The sequence below is a fragment of the Scophthalmus maximus genome, chromosome 8 (genome assembly GCF_022379125.1).
Source record: "Scophthalmus maximus strain ysfricsl-2021 chromosome 8, ASM2237912v1, whole genome shotgun sequence".
Lineage (NCBI taxonomy): Eukaryota > Metazoa > Chordata > Actinopteri > Pleuronectiformes > Scophthalmidae > Scophthalmus > Scophthalmus maximus.
Genome location: NC_061522.1, coordinates 2,414,996 through 2,430,397, shown reverse-complemented (window position 1 = coordinate 2,430,397; position 15,402 = coordinate 2,414,996). Strand labels below are relative to the sequence as shown.

The 15,402-nt window shown below is 44.4% G+C and overlaps 1 non-coding gene across 2 annotated transcripts in view; it reads right to left on the bottom strand.

The window, feature by feature from the left end:
• Positions 1-13,689, bottom strand: part of LOC118312954 — an 88,567-nt gene extending 74,878 nt beyond the window's left edge. For both annotated transcript variants that reach the window (XR_007031395.1, XR_007031396.1), the window contains exons 1-2: positions 13,463-13,689; positions 9,804-10,135 (exon numbers count right to left, since the gene is read on the bottom strand). This is a non-coding gene — a transcript (uncharacterized LOC118312954). The remainder of the gene's footprint in view (positions 1-9,803; positions 10,136-13,462) is intronic.
• Between the last annotated feature and the right edge of the window lie 1,713 nt (positions 13,690-15,402).

Below are 15,402 nucleotides of genomic sequence, written 5' to 3'. Positions count from 1 at the left end.
TTGATGTGAATTAATGCCTCGCTGGGTGAATGTATCGCCGACCAGTCAGATAGAAGGGGGAAGCGGCGGCGCCGATGGGAAGAGAGAAGAGAGACACGGAATGAGGCAGCAGAGGAGGGGAGGGAGGGAGTGAGAAAATGATGGCAGCATAAATTAATAAGCAGCATGGGAACTGGGGAAAGACGGGATGAGGAGAAAGAGGTGGAGAGAGATTGTGAGAGGCTGAGGTTGACAGGAGAGCAGCAGCAGAGAGAGTGAAGTAAAGCCAGAGTGAGATCAGAAAGCAAAACTGTAATTTGGATGAGAAAAAAAACATATTTCCAAGTACGATGTTGTTGCCTACAAGACTTCCTTTTTGTCAAAGGGCTGTACAGTGGGTTCCATCAGTGTTGTTCCATCAGCCAATCTACAGAGAATGGCACAACTGACATTTGCTATACGTTTGTGGATTTGGTGATTGATCGCTTTGACATTTCCTCCCCTCATTTTGTTTCCCTCATATCGACGTAAGCTCCCACTGGCGTGGTTCTTGTGAAAATCACTGTCACACTTCATTGGTGCAAGTCTCAAATAACAATATTCACGCTGCGTACGTTAACCCCACAAAACAGCCAAGAACCGGACAAGAAAAACTCTTAAGACCTGGATGAGAGATTAGATGAACTAAGGCTACATTCCTACTAATATTTTTAGTGTCAAAATAAAAAAATGCCCTATGTCAAGACAAGTGTTTTAGTTATGTATCCAAAGTGATCTCCGTCTCTAGCACACCTGAAAATGCACTTCACATGACCGTGACGTACACTGTCCATGCACGCGCCGGTGTTAACAGGAAGCATATTGTCGCCTCTGCAGTTGGTTGTTCATTTGCAGAAAAATACCCCAAACAAGGAACAGCAATGGTGAAAAGTAATGACAGGGATCTATTTTTTTGGGGACCGATAACGAAGCCGTTGCCAGGCCGAGATGACGAAAATGCTCTGACGCAGTCTTTTATTAGAAGCGAAATATCCTGACTCAACGGTCTATGGCGCAAGGTTGCCCAATTCATATTTAATCCTAAAGTAGAAGGAAAACACGAAAGAATTTATATTGCATTTTGTTTGCGAGTCCTGACTTGCCCGACCAGGCTGAAACAAAGCCCCCGGAGGTTTTTCAAACTAAAACGAGGCCAGCAGTTAAGGGGAACTCTGAAATGAAAGAGGTAGTAATGTGGACGTAGCCTAAAGCAAAGAGTTAAGATGGATCAAATACATTAAGGCAAAATGTTAATTTAAAAACAATAAATTCATTGTTTGCTTTCAGGGAGAGGAGCTCCATTTACCGCAAACTTTCCTCTTTTTGAACTTTGCTGAACTTTTACATACACAAAAAGCCTACATAACACACTAGAGACAAGAGAAAAACTGAAACAACATAATATGTCTCCTTTAAGGTCCAGGATTACAAAGCAGACAGTGTATGCATAGTCTACAGCGCTTTTAGAAGGATTTAAGAATAAAGTCGCAGGTTCAAGGAAATGTTTCATCTATTTTAATGTGTTTTACTTTGGCAGCCTTTATGAAAACTGACACAGACGAGGGAGGTGAGGACACAGACGGGAGGAAAGTGACAGCAGTCTTTTTCTCCAGGTGATCTCCAAAATGCCATCTGACATCATGAATCTGAAGGCAAAGTAGAAGAAAGTGAACAGACATTTCTTATTTAAAAATCTTTTTCAAAGCTAAAGATTTTTGGTAGGCCGAGTTTTACACCTCACCACGGCCCAATGATGGTGAGTCCGTTACTCCGGGACAAGCACTGAGGCCTACACGAAACGAAAGAAGAGAACGACGAAAGAGAGACACAGCAAAAGGTCATCCGTGTGACAAAGTGAAGTAAATGAAAACAGACAATGTAAAGTGGTGAGTTGCTCAGGGGGTGAGTCGGGAGATCGAAGGCCATGGAAATGAAAGGGGTAAAATACAATAAGCATAAGGACCTTTAAAAAAAGAACCCACAAACAAAATAACAAATAATTATAATAATAATAACTCTTGCCCAATGTTAGCTGCGATTGGCTCCAGCGCCCCCCAGCGACCCTTGGGTGGATGGAGCGGTAGACGATGAATGAATAATAATAATAACAATAAAGTCAAAAATAAAAAGCCTCTTCCTCTTTCATGCTCTCATGAGCAGTGCGATGAGAGGAGGAAATCGGACAGGCGCGAGAGAGACCTGTTGAACAGAGCGGCACCGGTCCGCCGGGGCAAGTTCCTTGCTTGTTTCACATGTCGTCAGCATTAGAGCGATTTGGACGGCGATTCTGACAAGACGACGCGGATAAGCAAGTAAACCGACAGCTAGACATGCCAATGGTGCAGCGCAGGCAAAAACAAAAGGGGGGAAAAAAAAGATGAAGTAGAGGAGCGAGAGGAACGGCAAGAGAAATGGACAAATCCAAGCAGAAGCAAAGAGGACTGGAGGGGAGGAAGAATTACAAGAAGCAGAGACAGATCTGAAAATAATGGTGAATGAAGCAAATAAACATCTATAGTGGTTTCAAATCAAATAAACCCGGTTAATAAGAATTTCAACAAGACGGAGGGCTCTATTTGAACGGTCTAACCACACGGTCTAAATCAAGTGGTGCGAGTGCATTTAGGGTAATGTCCAAATCCACTTTGGATAGTTTAACGACAGAAAAAAATGAAAGGCTGCTGCAACAGGCAATTGCTAAATGTGAGAGGAGAGAGGAGGATATCGGTTTCATGGACTTCTGTTACAGTGTCGTATGTGATTAATTTGAACAAAACTGTCCGAAAGCTTTGCTTGTTTGAATAATGTGCAGGAAACAGAAAGGACGGTGGAATAGAGCGCTGCAGGATTTATGCAGCCAGTCAGCCATTAGATGTCCTTCTCAAGAGATTTAGCCTTTTGGTCTTTAATGAGATATCACAACAAACAGAGCAAACGCTTATTAAAGTGAAACTTTAAAAACCCACTTGGTCCCAGGGACAAAAAAAAAACAAGAAACGGTAAGTAAGGCTGACACCAATGAACCATAGACAGTAAAACAACAGTCTGCTATAGACAATGATTCAAAAACTTAAGGGTTAGAAGCCACTGGAGCAGCAGCAAAAAAAAAGCAAGGAGAAACTCCTCAGGGAGAGGCAGAGGCGAGAAAGGGACAAGGAGAAGCAAATTAGAGAAGGGATGGAGAAAAAAATACGAAGGAAGGGGTTTGAAGAAAAGATAGAAATGCAAAAGGTTGACCAGCAACACCGAGGAACGACAGAAGAGCAGTAGTCGTTTTGAAGATGACAACCCCTTATGTTGGTTGGGAAGAAAGGATGAGAAAGGAGAAGGGGGAACGGGGGGAGGCTAAGCTTTTGTTTGGGCAGTCACAAGTTTACAAGGACGACCACTGAGGCTTCAAAAATATCTTGTTATGTGGATCCACATGGGAGGCTGCGAAAGGGCAGAGCTGCCATTAAGTGACAGTGGAGGCCGGGAGAAAGATAAAACATTAAAAAAAAGTGAGACAAAAGTGAGACGAGTTAACCTCTCACTTGAACAATTCCAGTCATTTACTCCCTCTCACCTTCATTTCGAATCACCTTGATCTCACAGACCACATGGCTCTTTGTCTTCCTCTTTGCTCCCAACTCTCCTTCTCGTTTTGATGCCAATTGAAACTCTTTTCTTTCATATTCTGTTTCATTCATGTCGCACGGGTAAGGCTTCAATAGCCTGTGCCGGTGTTGCTGCATGACCATTACATTTTCATTAGCTCCGTGTAGTTAGGTATAAATTGTCTTCTGCCATTTCCACTTATTTTTGTCCTGCTCTAATTGAATTGCCCATGGCTATCTTAAGTTATGCTTCCTGTCTTTCCTGATAAGGGCATTTGTTTTATTTTTGCAATTTCACGTTGTTTAATTTAGCCTGAGCGGGCAGTTTGTGGCACTTGTTGGAAGTTCTAACATTGTGCTGTGAGTAACTCTTGCTGCTGTAACTGAGCAATCCGGGAAGTGGTTTCTCTTTTCATCAACTCGCTCTTGTTCTCACCTTCCATCTATCCATTTTTTCCGCTTAACTGGGATAGGGTCGCAGAGGCAGCTGGCTAAGCAGAGGGTTCCAGACATCCCTCTCCCCGGCCACGCTTTCAAGCTCCTCCTGGGGGATCCCGAGTCGTTCCCAGGCCAGATGGGCTGTGAAGTCCCTGCAGTGAGTTGTGGGTCAACCTCCAGGTCTCCTCCCAGTTGGGCTACACAATAAACCCCCAAAGGAAGGCACCCAGGTGGCATCCTGACAAGATGCTTGAACCACCCCAACTGACCCCTTACAATGCAAAGGAGTAGCAAAGGAGTAGCAACTCTCTACTCCAAGCTCCCATCTTATCTCTAAGGCTGAGCCTAGCCACCCTACGGAGGAAACTCATTTCAGCCACTGGTATTCGCGACCTTGTTCTTTCGGTCACTACCGAGAGGGCATAACGTTAGGTGAGGGTCGGAACAAAGATTGACCTGTAAATCAAAAAATCTGCCTTACGGCTCTTCTCCCTCTTCACCACAACGGACCAGTACAACACACTCATTACTGCTGACATCGCCCAAATCTGCCCCTTGAACTTCCGCTCAATTTTCCCCTCACTCATGAACAAGACCCCGAGATACATCACTTCACATGGGGCAGCAAATCACCCCCAACCCTTGAGGACAATCCACCGAACCATGGTCTCAGACTCAAAGGTGCTGTTCCTCATCCAAGCTGCTTCACATTCGGCTGCAAACTGCCCCACAGCTCGCTGGACCTCACGCGCCGATGAGGCCAACAGAACCACCAGAACTTGTTCTCACTCCTGTCCCGCAGTGCCATCCTCTCCCTTTGCACAGACATTGATTTGCCTGTCTGACCTCCACTGAAGGTCGCAATGTTCCCACCTTCAACAGGCCGCATAAAAACGGCTTCAGTCTCTCTGTCTCCCTCTCTCTGTATCTGCTTCTTCCTATATTTTCAAACCTCTACATCCCATGTGACAAAGCAAACTCTTTAATAATATATGAGCTCCTCCGTCTCTCCGGGCAGTGGTGGCAGATTCCTACAGGATTCAATCATGGCCACACTAATGAGATTAGCATGGCTAATGCGCACGGCTCTCCCTCCCACCTCAGAGCCTTACCTCTCTCCCGGCAGGCTCTCCACACGTCAGCGGGGTACCCAGGATGTGTGGGTCGATTGCAGGGTGGCTGAACTAGGAAAGCCCCTCAGTTTCACCTGGGCCTCGCCACGAGGTGCCGGAAGAGAAGGGAACATCCCAGGTGAAAGGGGCAGCAAGAGTGAGCTGGCCAAGTGAGCAGAGCCTCCTGACGAAATTTGGCCTATGACAATTGTGAGGGTGTGTGTGGGAAGGAGGGAAGGATGCGTGGAGAGTGTTTGGCAGTCTTCCTCAGCCTCTCCCTGTGTACGAAAAGCCATTGTAGAACCTGGCACTCAAGACTGCCAGAACGGAGAGGAAGGGGGGGGGGGGGGATTGGATGGCTCGAGGGATGGAGGGATGAAGAGGTGATGAAACAGATTAGCGCAGACTCCTGGGGGCTCATTGTTCAGCCACGCTGGTCAGAGCCTGGACCACAAATCTCTAAACACTGGCTTTTAAAGCACACGGTAAAAAATTAAATTTAGTTTATACATTTAGCAGCTGCTTTTATTCAGCGTGACTTTGCTGTTGCAACTGTAGATTGGCCTAAAATGATGAATCACCAACGTCTGAATCAATACGTCGCCTCTAACCAATACACATACAAAAAAAGAAGGATTGGAAGGCAGGGAGAGCAAGAACCATGATTACTTCTAGCCTTTATCCTGTGTCCTCTGGTCGTATCCTGATCTCAAGTGTATTCAAATTAAGTGGATGCAATCCTTCACGGCTATGATTGATTCCTCAGTCAAATTAGCTGATTCGTTAATCTATCAGAGAACTGAAGATGCATTACCCAAAGGTCTGTGGGACTTCCATTCAGTTTAAAGATATATTACTCAGAGGGAAGCAACAATCCCTCAGTTGTGTTACATCACTCAACCCTTGCCGAGGCGCATTCAAGTTGAGACAAACAGTGGGATTAAAACGATTCATAACTTGGAATTAAGTATGTATTTCTGAAAATGGAAATATGGAGAAAAGGAATAAGGGAGAAATTAGCTGGCAAACTGGTAATTTCAGTGTCCGTCGTTCGCACACATGCACTAACATGTTCACATAGACAAATGGTGATGTGCTAAGTGCTGCTCAAGGTGAACACTGAGTAAACTAACCTCTGGCTCTGGGAGGCTTAACCATTTAATCAAGTCACGTCGGGATATCACAGACGTGTAGCATACTGAAAAGACGGGGCAGCGCTTCATGCATGTATGAGGTGAGCAATTCTATCTGAGGAAAATGTATAAATTTCGACTTGTTTTTCTTGTATAAAATTCCGCACCGGAATTAAATTTAATTTATGGTCTATGGCAGATGTCTCATCCAAGTTAATGAGACAGTAAATCTTGGACTTCATCAGCAAAATGGCCATCATTATACGAACACATGTTGTTTTATTATTAATATGATGCATTAAAGAGCTCAAATAAATCATGTTCTACATCAGAGGGACTCTGAGGAATGAGGAGCCCCTGAACAGGATGGACGTAGTCACCAGGTCTGGAAAATGAAGCCAATGCGGAAAGTGCCCGGAGCCTGTATTCTCTGGAATGACCAGCAGAGGGCGACTCACTGGGTCAGTTTCTATAGAAGTCTTTGAGAAAATGACTCTGCTTCTCACTTGATTTATAACGAGAGGAAACATTTTCCTGAGGTGTTTATGGTCCCAATCTCAAGTCTTCTTCAATCCAAGTCCCACGAAGCTCGGAGCTTCAAAACGACAGTTAGCAAATCAACGGGTGACGTCACAGTGGGTTGCCACTTGGTATCGATAAGCTAAAGAACTCAAATTTAACTCTACTAATCCAACTATTATCAAATCACAGACATCAATGACATCCTTAACATGTTTCACCAGTTCAACAGGGTGTCATAAATCAAAGCAACTCAAAAGACATTGATTTACAAATGTGACTCAGCTGTGTGTAGATTTTGTTTTTATACAGAATTTACAGTAAAGATATAGATGTAATGGAAATGCTGTGTGGGCTGCATGAACTAAATTATGCACGAGTTCCAAATCATATAAATGATATACTGTATATGCTTCCAAGCAAGCTGGTTAAAGCGCCACTGCCGGCTTCATTACAGCCGCTTTCTTGAAATATGTTTTCTATGATTTCTATTCTGCCACAGAGAAAGCAATAATGGGAAACAAGGGCCAGGCTTTGCATCTAAAAAACCTCCAGGGGACCGACTCGTCTGACCTGCAGTTACTGTGAACACCAGGAGATGCTAAAAAACCTGTCATAATGGGAAATTAAACTCCTGTCGTCTGCCCAACACCCTTTCTTGCAAGATCCCCTCCTGATAGGTTTTAGTCACAGTTGCATTTCTGTAATTCAGACCTGCTCACACTGGAAAATCATTGGCTGAGGTTAAACTCCAATGAACAAAGTCAAAGATCCAAAATTTTCAACTCTCCAATAACTACTACGCAGAATCTGGCTACAGCTAATGTCTCCGGCGCAAGATGGTGCTGCCATTTTGTCTGAAAAATGAGACACTCGGGTCTAGGGAGGGTTTTCTATTTGCTCACCAGCTTTCTGCTCAACCTTTGCATCGCTACGCTGAGCGGGCTGCACTCGCTAGCCTCCGTCAACTGCGTAACACTGCCACAACCGGTCTTCAAATGCAACCTCCAAAGGACGCACCCGCTGAATTGGGACACAGCTAATTGTACTTTGTGAGAAAAGAGATGAAGCAAGGAGATCGGTATCACGAGATTAACAAAGAGAGCTCATATGAGCAGCTGGCATAATTGGTGTGGAGGAACATTCATTATTCCAAATTAAGCTGCTTCCACGGTGAGCTGCAGACAAGCTTAGGGGTATGTTTGATCAGGTGTTATTACACTTTGACTGTCCTCAACAGGAAGTGAAGTACGTTTTAGCGCTTTCAGGACACTTGAAATGTAGTTCAGAGCTGCTCAGCCGTCTACCGTCTCGATCCATTAACAGCAAACCCTGATGGGACTATGCTCAGAGAAATGTGTTGCCAGGTTGTTGTACAACACAGCAGGAAAAGGCATGTTGGGTCTTCGTATCATCCCAGAAATAAGATCAAAAAACCTTCATACAACAGGGAGCGTCAGCTTCCTGGAATTGGGTAAAAGAGGGAGAAAAAAAGAAAAATTCTACAGCACTTCATTAAAAGATGTACAGCCAGAGCAGTGTTCGGTCTGCAGGAGTCTTTATACTCGGTGTTTTGATCTTAATGAGTTTTTAAGCTAATAAATTAGGCAGGTATTCATGAAATGACAGCGAATAAGTGAAGTCAAAGCAGACTGGAAGGTTTTTTTTTTAGCAGATAGGCCTTCTGGGACATAAAGCGACAAAGGCAGTTAAGCCACATGCAGCTTTTCTGTTTATCTGAATATAAGGTCCACATGGTCACACATTTTTAAATTCAGACAGGATGCTGGTAAAATCATATAGAGTAACTTTAAAACTTAAAGAAAAGTCATAAAAATGTGAATAATGGAGACGGACTAAGAGAGGATTCATTGAGCGTAACTGGTGATATTATCAGGTTTCATACTTTCAACTTCATGTGAGGAATTCAAACTGCGGATGCACATTTTACATAGCGTACCGACTTAATGGTTCGTGAGTAATCACAGTATCTACAAAACTTAATGGTGGACGTGCACAATAATAATTGTGTGCCCGTCAGAGACTGTGATACTGGACTAAATAAAAGTCTGTATGTCCGAAAAAATTTGTGTAAAATATACTTATTGACCAACTCGGCTGCTCAGATTGCTATGAATATTGACAGAACTCAACTTTTTCAGCTTGTAATCGAGTTTAGAGCTATTTTGTAATTTCCCTAAAGATAAATAAGGACGGTGCAGTTTAAAGACAGATTTATTTATGAACTTGCAAAAAAAACCTAATAAGAACAACAAAATACAGCCCAGTTTTTCCCCCTGCAGAACTAGGACAGAGCCGAACATTTGCGCTGACAGATTTTAACCCAGTAAGGTCTTCAAAAAAAACGAGAACATTTCCGGCTGTAGCACTTTCGGCACGAAAAACCAAAAGTGGGACAAGAATCATAGAGGATGCAGAGGAAGCTCCGACCTGACCAAAATAACCACAATATGTGGGCCACTGCTAAAAAAAAACCTCACATGATACCTCTGTCAGCAGATGTCATTATTATGCAAAATGGGCAGCACGAAACTTCCAGCACGACCTTGACGTAGCCAAAGCCCCCGATCAGATCACAGATCCAGGTCCAAGAAACCGTTTTCGCCCTCCGCACGGTTCAGTTCCCCCAAAAATCACATTCCGCTCCTGCATAGGGATCAGCACCTGCTGCTATGGCAACAGGCCCGCCCGAATTGGCTGTACAATTTTATTTTTTTATCCTTCACATGCCGCTGCTTTTACCGACTAAAATGCCACCGGGCATTGTCAAGTGCTCTCGCTAAAAAGAGCTTCGGTGGGTGAGCCGTCAGCTAAGGCTGGCTGCCCTGTCAAACCCAGCCCAGAGCACTGGACTTATTAGAAGCACCATGCCTCACTAGAATTGAATAGGAGTCAAAATGGCAGCTGATCCGCAACCAGAATGTAAGAGGGTTTCATGTTGGAGTGAACAGTGTAAATTGACTCACCTCTACTTTAGCAGATTACAGGTGAACTCCAAAGAGAGGGAGACGTCCTGCCCCGGTCGAGGACACCGGTGGCTGGGTGGAGCCTCGCCGAGCCTCCTCGTATGTGGCTGGTGACGGGTTCTCGACGAGGTGTCGCTTCAAATGATCACACGTTCGCTGTATTTTCCCGAGGTGAGTGTTGCAGAATCGCAGTCTTGGTGGCGACAGCGGGGCGGCGGCGGCGGCGGCGGCGGCAGGGGTGCGGTCCAGCTGGGTCTGATTTCCCTGCGTCCACGGGGGCGAGGCGGCAAAGCGGTTGATCTGCCAGCGCAAGAAAAACCTCAGAAGTGGAGCTGCGAGGAGAGGAGAGAGGGGAGAAGATAGACAGACGGAGGTGTTAATAAAACTTTAAATTGCATTCGAGTCAGAGAAACGCGCGAGCAGAGTGGGAGACGGAGATAAAGATTGAATCAATGCAAAACTTAAATTAACCAGACGACCTTGATTAGGCGCGCATACCAAGTGCCCTTTGCCTGATTGAAAAATTGTGTTTGGTCAGATACCTCGTAATATTTGTTAGCAAATTCAATACCAGATTTGAACAAGATTGTGCCCGATTATGTATGCAGGCACTGTACCGTGTCTGTGTTTGACTGATAAAACAGACAGAGAAGAGGAGTTTACCTTTGAGATAAGTTCACAGCTTCCCAATTCTAAGAGGGAATTAGAGACTGCCAAATGACTGGAACCTACAGAGACGAGACACTTATTTCCAGCAATATACAGAGATTAGAAGAGTCAGAAAGAAGCTCATACCCAAGAAATATTGGTAAAATATGAGGATAAATCGCAAAAACTGTTACGACCCTTTTACGATTTATTGGCAAATGCAAAATTTCGGACCCATGCCTTGTTAAGGTAAGGAAGCGATGGGGGTGATTTTTCTAAAGGAAACCCACACTGAATATCAGAAAAGGAAACGGGAATCGTTTGGTTGGCCCCGTCCAACCCCCCTAACCCCGTCTGCTCAACATCGAACATCTCACGTTCTGTGTCGTCCACCTGAGGATGTTCTTTACTTCACCTCAAGTACGTGTCTCGCATGTCAAAAAGATCCACACAGGGAAGGATGAAACAAGAGGTACTGGATCAGCACCCGGCAAACATTACACGCGCCGCACAAAAATATGCAGCTGCCGGGCGAAAGAAGGGCCCAGTGAAATGTCAGCGCACAGGGGACAGACAGCGGCAGCTCGTCTGGTATTGAAAGGGGAGTGGGGCCACAGCAGAATTTAAGAAATATCTTCTTCATTTTTATATATATATATATATATATATATATATATATATATATTTCCTCCATCAGCGTGAAAATCCTCTGGCTTTAAGGGAAAGGTTAGACATGAGGGGGTCGCAGGGAGCGTTGTCTGTGTGTGTGGAGAGGAAAGGGGGTAAAGAGGGTCGATCAGCCTGGCAGATGGAGAGAATAATAAAGTTAAATGTCAAAAACGGGAGGTTGCCGACTATAACTCCAGTCTTCGGCGTGTGTGGATGTGGCAGGAACAGGGTAATTAGAGCGCCAGGGTGGGTGGACGGAGTAGCAGAGGGGCGGAGAGAAAAAGAAATAGCCAATGATTGGGGGAAAAAAAATGTGTGTTAAAATAGAGGATGAATTTGCTTTAAGCCACAAAACAAAGGTTCATCAAGGCCCAGACTGCAGCGGCAGCGTGACAAAGAGGGCAAATTAGAGGCAGAGTTTCGTAAGCGAGAGACGTGACAAAAGGTGCATGATGGTGAAAAATATCGGCCTGGTTTCTCCGAACTAGAACAGAGCGGGGAAGAGAAAGAGAGAGAGAGAGATGGTGTTGATTTAGGCCAAAATAAATGGTGGATTAAATTGTGTTTTGATCCACCGCGGTGCCCGACGGCCCGCTGGACGCCACGACCCGTCCAGGCGACGGAGAGAGGAGGGAAGATTCAGAAGGGAAGGGACCAGAGGGGGGGGGGGGGACACTGGCGAAGAAGGTACAGCAAATGGAGTCTGGGGATGAAGTAGAGCAGGAGAACTTAGAAGCGAGGGCAGCCCCTCAGACCGACTGAAACCAAGATGGATCCACACTGAGGGCCACTGAATAATTTACGAGGAAGAGATGAGGAATTAAATCCGCATTAAAAAAAAAAAAAAAGATCTGTGCATCTGGAAGAGCTGAAGCCGCGATTAGCTGCACTCAATAGGAGCGAAAGAAGGATTGTTTGATGGAGAGAGTGTATTTTTAAGTTGATAACAATTCAAATTTCAGTTTCACAAAAACAGCCGTTTCCAAAACACGGTCCTCGGCCGGACACAGCGCGGCTTCCTGTAACCGTCAGCCAATGGCGTCAAAGCGGAGCACTGGCTTTCACAGCCTCCTAATTGGTTGTTATGTGGCACAGGGTGTCGCCGTCTAAACTTCTATGAAACCGATAATTAACTGGCACAATGTGAAAAGAAGCTTTATGGGTTTGTTTTTTTTCATGCGGTGACACTTGAAAAAAGTGTGAAGCCCCAAAATCCCTTTGGCCCAATTTACTCCAAATGTGACTTGAATTGAGATGAAATGGAGAAGTCGTTTTTTCAAGTGCGTTCATGTGTGAAATAAAGTCACCCCGGGGATTCACAGGGTCCGGAGGTACAGTGCGTGTGAAACTGAGATCTTTGAAGATTGAAAATAGGGTAATTATCTTTGTCTTCATATTTAGCTTGATCGTTTTTTTAATATTTAATATTGATTTCATGTCTTTGACAGATTTGTCGTCATGTTGTTATACATCCCTGTGATCTGCATGTTTGCAAATGTAATTTCCATCAGCATAAACTTTATGATAAAAACTACAATAAATACTAATAATTAACTACATGAAATAGTAAAAATGTCAAGACCGATATTTCCAGGGCTAACTTTAACCTGCCATAGTCGGAATGAGCAGAGATCCAAACTTTGGCACTGGACAGTCCGATATTTATTCATTTTACTGAGCCATCAAATATTTGCTTCGCCAGGCTGTTGGGTAAATTATATGATCTGGCTAAAGAATAAGACAGAATAATAATTTTTCTGGCCATTTTTTTTCTCTTCAAAACTACCCATTGAACAATAATACTAATTTTGAATGATGAGGTCAATATCTGCATGTTACTTAGGGGGCAAAATGTTTTTTTTTCATTTTAATTAAATAAGTTACTGCAAAAAATATTGATTCTAAGTCATTAAATGACAATAATAATAATAGCTATTTTTATTTTTAGAGCACTTTTCAAAATTAATATTACAAATTCACAAAGGCAGGTTAAATCTTAACAACTCAGATATTAAACGTCAAGTAATATCTGGAAAGGCTTGCATGTTTTAATAGGTTGAGCGGGTGACTACGTGTTTCCTATTAGTCCGTTGTCCTTGGCAACCATATATTCTTCTTCCCTCCCCTTTTTTTTATCTCCACATTTTCTCTTTTGCTCGCTGTAAACCAGAAGATATCGCTCTTTTTTACACTCGGCGGCAAACCCCCACAGTCGCCCACAGCGCGGCGTCCATTGAAATTCCTCCTGGCGCCCGGCAGGCCCACGCCGGTCGGCTGGTTTGTCAATGGGGGGACAGAGTCACACCCGCACACTGATTAACACGAGCAGATGCAACACTGACCTTATCTTCCTCCGACGCCCAAAATCGATGACAAACTGGGCGACGCACAAACACACCCGCTTCTCACTTGAGCAGACGTCATCCGGAACGACCGGTTTTGGCGGGTTCACTCAATCTGTGGAAATGCTCACATGAGCGTGAGCATATTTAAGTAGCGATGCCCGAACGAGTGGAAGCTCAAAACATAACCCAGACGACGGTGAATTCTGACCAGAAGCAACGCTCGGTGTTCATATGCATTCGCAAAACAACAACAAATGGCAAATTTGGTCACAGCTGATGTTGTTTTCACCAACAGCTGTTCCCCCGCCGTGTTGAGCGAACGGCGGTTGGACACATGACGAGTATGAGAAAAGGAAAAAAACAAGCTCTTTGCTCAATGGAGGAACAAAAACTGATGTAGAGGGACACATTTTGAATATTGAGTTGAATGTTGACTTTATGATTTGATTGGAAAGAAAAGTCGTGCCTTTTTTTGGATCAATGCAATGAGACAAGATAAACAAAGAGCTTTTCAAAAGTGGCCGAACAAGCCTTTTAACCTCGCTCCTCGGTGAGACAAGACTCTTGTAAAGGAATCTGTGAATTTGTTTCTTCACTTTTTTTTTTTTTTGCAAGTCTCGAGTTGGTCACCAGAATACAAGCTAATGGTTTTTTTCTCCCTTTTTAATGCCGTGTCTCGTATACAGCAACACAAAGAGTCGACAACCAAGTACTTTTATCCATCCATCCATCGTCTACCGCTTTATCCATGTAAGGGTCACGGGGGGGGCAGCTAACATTGGGCGAGAGGCGGGGTTCACCCTGGACATCGCCAGCCTATCACAGGGCCACATACAGAGACAAACAACCATTCACTCTCACATTCACACCTACGGTCAATTTAGAGTCTCCAATGAACCTGACCCCATTCTCATGTCTCTGGACTGTGGGAGGAAGCTGGAGAACCAGGAGAGAACCCACGCACACACGGGGAGAACATGCAAACTCCAAACAGAAAGGCCCTGGTCGGTTTGAACCGGGACTCGAACCCAGAACCTTCTTGCTGTGAGTCGAAAGTGCCAACCACTACACCACCGTGCAGCCCAAGTACTTTTATGATTCAGAATATTAAATCAAAGCTGAATCAGCTAGTAACTCCAACTTAACGATATTTTAGAAAAGCTAAGGAGGAGGCTTTTCTGACCTTGGTGCTCGCACACTATTTGAATTGGTTCATCTGTTCCTTTTTTTTTACTATATAAAGTTATTTCTGATAAGTCAAAGAGACAAATTATAACTTATTTTTCCTTTTTTTAAAAGTGTTGTTGTCTTGGAGCATTGAGAAATTATTCGGGCACTGAAGACACGCCTGCGTGTGATAACCAGCCTTTATCTGAAAGTCATATGTCGCAAATTGAAGCTTGTGCTTTCACAGTTTCGGCTTCGTTTTTTTTCCCACTGAAGCGAATCTGTGGAGTTATGAAGCCACTGATGATTGAGCTCGGAAAAGTGGGAATGATCATATCATTAAGACTGCAATATCTACAGCAGCGACTTTCATAGAACGACTGCTGCCCTGTTGCCGTTAGAAGATCCCGTACGCACAAAAGGTGTATTTATACGTTCACCACACAGGTTCTTGGAATGTCGCTGCAAGAAAAAACGCCTCTGGTTCTCAGCTCCACCTCCATCGCAGCCGTTTTTAGCTCCGCTTCGTGATCGCAAGGTTCAGCTGCCAACGGGCAGGACGGGTGGGTTGTGGACGGAGGAAAGAGGAAACAGTGGAGGGACGGCGGAGAGAGGAGGAGGAAGTGAGGCGCGCGTCAAAACAGATGAGTCAGACGAATAAAATGGGGGATTAAATGCAGCCAACGCAAAACCCTAATGTAAAGAGAGATGTAAAGTGGAAGGGAGAAGAAGAAGTTCTAACAGAAGAAGTGAAAAGACAAAAGGGGGGA